The sequence below is a fragment of the Diuraphis noxia genome, unplaced genomic scaffold (genome assembly GCF_037042655.1).
Source record: "Diuraphis noxia isolate RWA-SAM2 unplaced genomic scaffold, SU_Dnox_SAM2 contig0001, whole genome shotgun sequence".
NCBI lineage: Eukaryota > Metazoa > Arthropoda > Insecta > Hemiptera > Aphididae > Diuraphis > Diuraphis noxia.
Genome location: NW_028301711.1, coordinates 12,292,461 through 12,302,259, shown reverse-complemented (window position 1 = coordinate 12,302,259; position 9,799 = coordinate 12,292,461). Strand labels below are relative to the sequence as shown.

Sequence of the window (9,799 nt, the reverse complement as noted above, 5' to 3'; positions counted from 1 at the left end):
TTGCACTTGTATAAAAATAAATATAACATACTTTAATACATACCTACTCTTATTGCTTGATGTACAAATTTGGAATATTAATAACGTAAAAATAGCCACTGCGTTGCAATATTGCAACCTAACCTACTAGGTAGAAGATGTAACTAATAGTAAACACTAGGGCTGTGAATTTAATGCACATAAAAACTATTAAATATGCATGCATATATGCACTAAAATCTGACAAAATATGCTCTAAAAATTCTCAAAATATGCAAAAAAAAACTACAATAATTAAACTTTTATTTTTATGTTTTTCATTAGTATAATTTTTTTATTAATTTTAGTTTAAATATTAGTATTTTTACTTCTTGGTATGAGAATATGAGTTATTGATCTTAACTAGTCATGGTCTTAGTCGAGTTGATATCAGTAAATTAATTTAATCTCGACTTCAATAGTACAATAGTCAATAATATTACACGTTAAATACCAGAGTAAAAATAGAATAATTTCGATAAAACTATAAAAGTTAACACTATAAAATTGACCGGAAAAATGTAAATATTACGAAAAAAAAGCATTTAAACAATAAAAATATTAAAACATGCATTTATATGCCCTAACCCATGAAAAATAAAATTTGGTATTTGAACTACAAATAAGTCAAAACTAATTTTGGCCGAATCCATTTTTTTATAAAGTGTAGCAAAAAAAACATGCAAATGCATTAAATTCACAGCCCTGGTAATCACCTACTTATTATTTATTAGTGGAAATTGAGGAGAGACAATGGTCTAAATTATATTAAATATTATAGTCTTGTATACAGTATAATATGTATATAACTAAGCAGTGCTGTAGTGGAGGGTATACGACGGTATACGCCGTATACTTTCTGGTTATTTCTAATAAACTCCGCAGCCCCTATTTTTCACAAAAATTCGTACTACACATCTTTTAATGTAGGTACCATGAAATAATACTGAACCGTGGGTGGCTAAAAAAATATTATTTTTTAAAAATGTGTATAATTTATTCTGTACTACCTATTATTACTATCTAGCAAGTAGTCTTATTCAGTGGCGTAAATTGGGTGGTGCAAGCTTATATTTTTGCACCACCAGAAAATCATAAAAATGTGTATATAGGTACCTATAGTTTCTATTTTCAAAAGCATATATTAGTTAATTAAACAAGTATCTGTAAACATATTTTAATTGGCATCTAAAGTATTAGAATAAAATCATAAAATGTCCAAACTATTTTGAGTTAGAACTTCATAAACATTTTAGGTTCTGAGCGGAGCGATAAATGTTATAATTTTACAGTGATGTGTTTTATTTTTTTGTGTCTGTGTAGGTTAATGACTATAGCATTTTCTATACACAATACAATTTTCAAAATTTTCAAAATATTTTAATTTGTTTTGAACTGTTTACGGACATTTCCAGTTTCTAATTTGTTTAGTTTTTTTTTGTATGAATGTCAATAACATTTTATTTGTTGGGTAAAAAAGATTGTCAATTTAATAGAAAGCTCCTAATATATTGTTACAAAGGCAGATGAAAAATATTAAAAATACGCAGTCACAATTTTTTTTATAAGCATCAAGTCTTCAAGATCAAATTTTGAAGAAAAAAATAATCGTAGATTTGACTGATAAATACATGCTTGAAACTTATACCAAGTGATTTTTTTATCATTGAACACTCATTATTTCAAAAATTATTAATGTTTTTGAAAATATTTTTTTTACATTATTTCAAGTTGTGTCGCTTGTCTAAACTTTAAATGCTTATAACTGATTAACTACTTGTCTTAAATTCGATTTTTATGAATCAAAACACTTAGAAAAATATTCCGCTTTGGAATATGAAATTAAAACTCTATGTTATTGTCATTCAAAAAAGTAAAATACTTAAAAAATTATAAGGATAAAAAATATTTAAAAATTTCTTTTTTTAATAAAAACGTTGGTTTTTTAAAAACTTGAAACTATGTAAAAAAATATTTTCAAAAACATTAATAATTTTTGAAATAATGTGAGTTCAATGATAAAAAAAATCACCCGGTATAATAAATCTGTTATAGTTAAATTATAATCTGCGTGTTTCATTTGTTTTTATATTACTATAATATTCACGGATTAAGATATATCTTAATTCATGGCACTATCTACTTAAGATAGTATCTAGAAAGCTAAGATAGTTTATTCAATTATAATTATAATAACAAGAAGTTAACTAGGTATTCAAAATTAAATCAGCACTCACAAACACTATTATTTAAATACCTACACTATCACTTTGCCAACAACTAAAAAATCATAATATTTTCCTTGGTAGGTACCTTATTATCTTGTTTAGTGTTAAATAATATAAATATTGAAGATTTTCACACAGTTATAGCAAATATGATGTGGTATGTTTATTAATTAATTAAACATTACACGAATGAATACAATTTCTAAATTTTTTCTTTTCAAACACGTTACTTGAAAAATAACAATATCTCCTTATATTTGTTATACTAATTTCTAGGTACAATTAGGGCACTAGATTACTATAGATAGGTAGGTAAACAATTTCACGGCATAAATTTCCAAAGGAGTTTAGAGTATTGGTGGTTAGGTACCGAAAGTAAAATATTTCTTAGCACCACCAGAAATTGAGGCCAATTTACGCCACTGGTCTTATTTATTAGTATTTAGTAGGTACACACTTCTCGAATCCGTAGTGCAAACTTTCAATTTCGGATTACACACTTTCTGTCGGGGCTCACTAAAAAATAGGGCCTGAAACTCCGTATACCTGCTGATTAAGGTCGTATACTCTCTGTTGTAATGAAATTACCGAATAATATAAATATAAGTCATTAGATTATTATTAATATTGAAAAGAAATAGTTTAACAAAATCAGAATCCAGACAACATTTATGGAATATTTTTCAATAAATTTATTTAGAAAAAAATTTTTAGTTTTAATTTTAATTTTCACAATTAATGTATGTGCGTTGCGTTATTTACCCTCTACCAAAGTATAAGATCAGATTAAAATTAAAAATTGTATTTTTAATTTTAATTTGTACAATTGATATAATATGTGTATTGTGTTATTTACCCTCTACCAAAGTGATACCTAATGATAGTATGAATGTTTAATAATATAACTCATAGTATACCCTCTGCTTTTTTTAGGACTACAGCACTGTACCTAAGTAGTATCTAATACAATAAAAATAATACTGTTGTGGCGTTATACAATCACAGAACAGATACACAATAATACAATATGTACAGAACAATACACATGTACAATGTACATACATACATGTATACAACTATAAGCAAGTAAGTAACGTCTAGTGTCTTAGTACTGTTTGTATCTCTTTTCTATGACTGTAAATTGTATTTACTTTTTTCGTAATGTTGTCTGTTCGTACTACGTAGTTCGTACCACAATATTAAAAAAAAAAAATTAAAAAACAGACCACAGTACTATCACAGATTATATATTATATATTACTTATATATATTTTATATAATCTGTGGTCATCGAGATAGATAAACAATACTGGAGCGCGCTCTTACCAATATCGTCCGTGAGACGAAAACGAGCCATGTCTTGAACGTTCCCCCACCTCTGCATGGCAAAAAAAAATAGCTGCAAACTTGCGAACGTACTAGAGAACATAAACGCCTCATAATAATGTAGGTACTTCCACTCATCCGATTTTAAAAATTAAAAACTATTTGTACCTGTTAACAAGCCTACTATACAGCGATATAGTTTAAACAGGAAAATAAAAATAAATAGCTACACAAAAGTATAAAACGAATAATTGTAATTAATACAATAATATAGACATTTATCGTGTTTATAGCTAACCACTTACCTTTAAACATAAGCAATAATATTATAATCCAAATTTTATAGAATATAAATAATTTAATTAGTCATTCAGTCATCCATTTAAATTAAAATTAGTGGTTAATACACAAAAAAAGAAGAAGAAATAAGATATATTTAAAATATTTATTTATTTTAAAACATTGATATAAATACAATATAATATTTATACAATTCAAATTTAAAAACATTAGAACAAATAGAATATTTTTATAAAATTTACATTTTAATTTAATTTTTAAACATTTTGAAATAATATTAGTTTAGTTAATTTTTATCTCAAAGAACTTTTATTTTTTAATACTTCCTTTGCATTAACTTTCTTAGCATAATGTCGCATTCTAATATTTATGGGATCCGGACATCCGGCCGAATCCAAACGGCCGACGGCTATATAGGCCGACAGTCAGATAGCTGAAACTATTTTAGCCGACAAGGTCAAAAGGCCGACACTACGAAAAGCCGACACTAAAATAAATTAAGTATAAGCTATATATTTTCAATTCGATAACGTAGTGTTGTCTTTTGTTGTAATAATGTTATCGATAACTTATCGAAATTTAACGATACCTAATACCTATAGCCTGTAATCTACAGTGGGTATTGCTATTGCATGTTCATAAATACTGTTTCAGTTGATTCGTAACCACGCCGCGTCTTTGCATTCATTTTTGTGTCGTTGTTTAATTTAATTTATGTATTTGCATTAAATAATTATGGAATATAAAATTGAAATTTTTGGTACAAAATTATTAATTGACAATTTTATCATGATTAAAAACAAAAACCGTAACAATAAATATTATTGGGAATGTGAAAAGAGGAAACATACTAAACGGCATAATAGTAATAATGAATATTGTAATGCAAGAGCAGTAACAATTCTTGTTGATGGTAATCATATTGTTAAAGATAATTATTTTTTAAATCACAACCATGGGCCTGACCCATGCCGATTGTTGGTAAAGAAAAACATAAAATATATTGTTTCAAAAGCTCTGTCTTCGAGAGATAAACCTTCGCAAATAATACAGGAAGCAACGAGTCGCATCCCCGTCAATTCTCAGCCATACATGCCATCAGTTGAAGCAACGCGAAAAATTATTTCACGGTGTAGAAAACATCAGAAACCACCAGAACCAACAAGTCTTTCACAAATAGATATTCCTCTTAACTTATGTAAGTCTTTTAATGGTCAAACATTTTTACTAAAAGAAAGTACTATTGAGAGTCACAAAATATATTTTTTTTCTACTAAAGATGAAATATCAAAACTTGTCAATGCCAATTATTGGGTTATGGATGGTACATTTAAAACTGTGCCAAGTATATTTTTACAAATGTACACTATACATGCACCTGTTGGTGGAAATAATTCTAGAATTTTGCCATTAGTATATGTTTTAATGACCAGTAAACAACAATGTTGTTACGAACGTTTATTCGAAGACCTAATATCAATTTGTGATGATTTCGGTTTCGATGTTTCACCAAAATGTATTATAACAGATTTCGAAAAAGCTGCAATTAATGCTGCATTTAAAGTATTTCCAGAATGCCAACAAAAAGGGTGTTTTTTTCATTTAGGCCAAAATATTTGGCGAAAAATCCAGTCTAGTGGATTGGCTACTAAATATGGAGAAAATGAAGAATTTAGTTTACAACTTCGATGTATGTGGTCACTTGCATTTTTACACCCATCAGATATACCTAATGCTTTTGATCAATTGAAAGATTCATTACCCTATGACATTCAAAATTACTTTGAAGAAAATTACGTGCATGGAAAAGTACGAAGGAAATTTAGAAATGGAATAGTATCTCGATATGAGCCATTGTTTCCACCATCATTTTGGTCAATACATTTCAATCATGAAAACAATATTCCAAGGACACAAAACAAAGTCGAAGCATGGCACAAAAGATGGAAAGTATTAGTAGGAGCTGATCACGTTGGGGTGTATCGTATAATTGAGGAAATGAGAAAAGAGCAACAACACGTTGTGGGTAAGATAAGTTCACGAATAAAAATATTCTACTAATATTACAATAAAATATAATTTATTTATACATACATTTTGATTCCAGGGCAAATTCAAATTATTTTATCCGGACAAGCAAGGCCAAAACAAAGTTCAAAGTACGTAAAACGTCAAAACCAAATTCAAACTATTCTAAATGATAAAGAAAACAGAACAACCCTCGAGACAATAAGAGGTATTGCATACAATTTGCACTATTAATTTTTATTTATTAACATTTAACTATATAACATAATTATCAATTATAATTTATTAGTATTTTTTATGTATAAATATCAAATTTTTTAATTTTTAAAATATATTAGGAATATACAATGTACTCAATAATAATTTATTAGTATTTTTTATTTTTATGTATAAATATCAAATTTTTTAATTTTTAAAACATATTAGGAATATAAAATGTACTTATAATTATTAACAATACACTAAATTTTATTTTTAAGAATAAGTATCACCTATATATATATATATCTGTGTGTGTGCATAATTTACCTATCTCAACATAAAATTACTTAATCGGCCATTTAATATGTCGGCCTATAAATTTGTCGGCCATTTAGTATGTCGGCCTATTGCGTGTCAGCCAAATGTCTGTCGACCAAATGTCTGTCGGCCGATTGTACCACACCCAATATTTATGTAGCTGTCACTAAGAGCTGAGAATAGTTTATGCTCATGACTAGGAGAACCAAGTTCGACATTTATAGGATGAGTATTAGGAAAAAAAGAATAAATTTGACTTATTTAATATATTCTTTCTTGCTAGCATTAAAATATTAGTTTTTACATTTGCATGTAGTTTTTTTTGCATAACTACAATAAGTTGAAAAGATTTTTCCAATTCTTTAAGAATTAAAGAAACAGCAGGAGAAACTATTTTTAATTTTCCTTGTGTAATAAATTTGGTAAAGTTTATATTTTTTGTGTAGCTATGGTCAGACCTTCCATCAATTAGTATATCTATACAAAATGGGCAAACTATTTTTGTAGATATATTCCTTACAATATATCCACCAATATAATCTAATATTTCGCCAGTATATTCTTTTAAATATATATTGGATAAAAGATTCTTATATTCATCACCAAACACATCCAACTCATCAAAAACATCATCATTATTAGTAGATTTTTTAATACTTCTTTTTTCAGAACGAAAATCCAATATATCTCCACCGGGAATTTCATAATATGAACAATTTCCATTCTCAACAATAATATTTTTGGTGTACAATAATTGCCTCAAGGTTTTTTTAAATTGAACACAATTTGGGTTATTATTGTTCCCACCCCTATCTCGAATACACCCAAAAAAAATTTCAATGTGGTCTTGTGAAGTTTTATAAGTCAGATCATATTTAAGAGGATTTTGGGATCTATAAAGAAGCTTATATGCAATTTCTATTGCACTAGACATAGTTACTATGAAGCCTAAAATAAACATTTTCCTTCCACCCAATATTAACAGGTTATTATCACATTTCAAAGTTTTTAAATAATCAGATGTGTCGTTAAAAACCGATCTTATTGTATTGATATTACCTGGGTTTATAGGACTTTTGTAACCTTTGGAAAATGGTATTCTGGAATTGAGTATATCAAATATTCGATCTATTTGTCTTATAAAACATATTGTAGCATCACTGTTCTGGAATGATGGTTCACCTTTTTGCTGTAAGTATTCAATTGCATCTGCTACTCCACTGCTGAGTGTCTGGGCAGATAACTTCACTTTTATAATAGAATTTTTGTAATTAATATGTTGTGAACTTAATTTATTAGCAAATTTTAAGCCAAGTTCATTTTGAAATACATTTAGAGAGCTTATGTACTGCCATTTGATATCACCAATATTAGATTGAAATGATTGAATAATTTGTTTATCAGCCAAAGAAGATCTAGCAAGTTTAAGCATATGACAAGTATCAAAAATAAAATATACTTCAATTGATCTATTTCCATTATTTACAGTAAATTTTGTGTTCAAACTATGCATGTCAAAATTACAGCCTAATTTTTTGAAGCTTTGTAAATTAGAAGGAGCCCCATCGCAAGTTACATTCCATACTTGTATTCCAACCTCATTAAGTTTAATAATAGCAGTAGATATTAAGGTACTTAAAACACTACTATTAATTTTGTTGACATAAAAAAAACCAATAGGACATTTAAACTGTCTAGTTAAGCTAACTATCATTAATACTAAAGCTTCAGTTGCTAATTCAGAATTTTTACCAGTACCAACATCAGCATTTCCTGCATATCTACCTTTATCTGGTTCCCAAACTAGTTGCTTTCTTAAAGACATTGAATCATGAACAAGTGAACAATCTTGAAGCCAACAATTTTTAGAAACTTCTTGTTTCAAAAACAAAAATACTTCTTCCAAGAAACCAGGTTCACATTCTGTACTACTTAACCATTTTCTAATAGTTGAAGGATGCGGAAGCGTGAACATTTTGCGTACTTATTTATAAGCTTTAGGTGAATAAAAAAAAAGGGTTTTAGCAAAGTCTTTCATAGCATTTGTATAGCGTACACCTTTCTTATGAAGCATTTTAGACTTATGTTCATGCAGTAATAACGTTAATGGAAACCCACCAAAATTGTCTTCCAGCATTTGCGTTACTTCATCAGAAGATGTAACATTTTTTTTTTATTCTTAGAATCAGATCTGAAAAAAAATCTAAAGTATATAGTTATACATGTATGTAGTTAAAATAACTTTTTAATGATTTAATTTTACTATTTCTTCTTTTCAATCGTTGTTGTAATATCTTAATCTTGTTTTGGTACAATTTCTTATTAAATGTTTGAATATTACACTGTACCATTTTATCTTCCTTTTGGTGAGATGTTTCACTCTGGTAAAACTACAAACATTAGATATTAAACAACAGATAATTATTAATTACCATTTTACCAGATAAGAGCTTATTAAAATTAGTATTAACTTAAAATCTCTAATAAATTATAAATTAAACAAATTGATAATACCATGGTATTAGTTGATGAATCTTCGCCAGCTTCATTAACTATTTCTGCATGAATCATATTATTTTAATCATTGGCCTATAATAAATTTAATAAATTAATATACATTATTAATTATTATACTTAAGTAGGTATCTGTGTATATATAATAAAATAAAAATAAAAACGCTGCTTTTAAACAATTGAAAATATATATATTTAAGTAGTAAATAATATTATTTATACCTAGGTAGGTACAAACAATAATTTATTATATCACTATTTATAATTATAAGTACACTATACTATATTTTAATATAGTATGTAAGTTAATTGGAAAATTAGTAGCTGTAAAAATAATACAGTACATAAAATAATACTAGTACCTATATAATATATTAGTATGTATATTATAAATTGAACCTATGTATAGTATAGGTAGATATTTTTAAACTACAATTAAATTTTTAAAAATAGACTAACCTTTTGAAGATTTTGAAGTAGTGGACAACTAGCTTTTTGTTTTTTTTTGTAAATGCTGAGGAAAATTAAAGACTGATGGAACTGCTTCATCTTTTAGTAACTTCTTATCTAACTCTGGACGAGATTCATTTAAATAATCACTAGGTGTGAAATGTTCACTGCATAAATAGCTATACTGGTTGGGTGTAAAATTTTTTCGTCGCATTTCATGTAACCATTTTTTTAAAACATCTGGTCTTTTTAGAGGAAATCTAGAATTATAAAGTGTGTTCATTGAAAATTATGAGACGAGATTTTGATTTTTGATAGAAATATTCAAATATGTATTACACTTACCGATGGAAATGTATCCCGTTTTCTTTCTGTCACCTATTTGTACACCCATACGCTGAACACGATACAACCAT

General features: G+C 27.2%; 1 pseudogene; it reads right to left on the bottom strand.

The window, feature by feature from the left end:
• Positions 1 to 9,420: 9,420 nt before the first annotated feature.
• On the bottom strand, positions 9,421 to 9,799 carry LOC107172437 (THAP domain-containing protein 1-like; annotated as a pseudogene).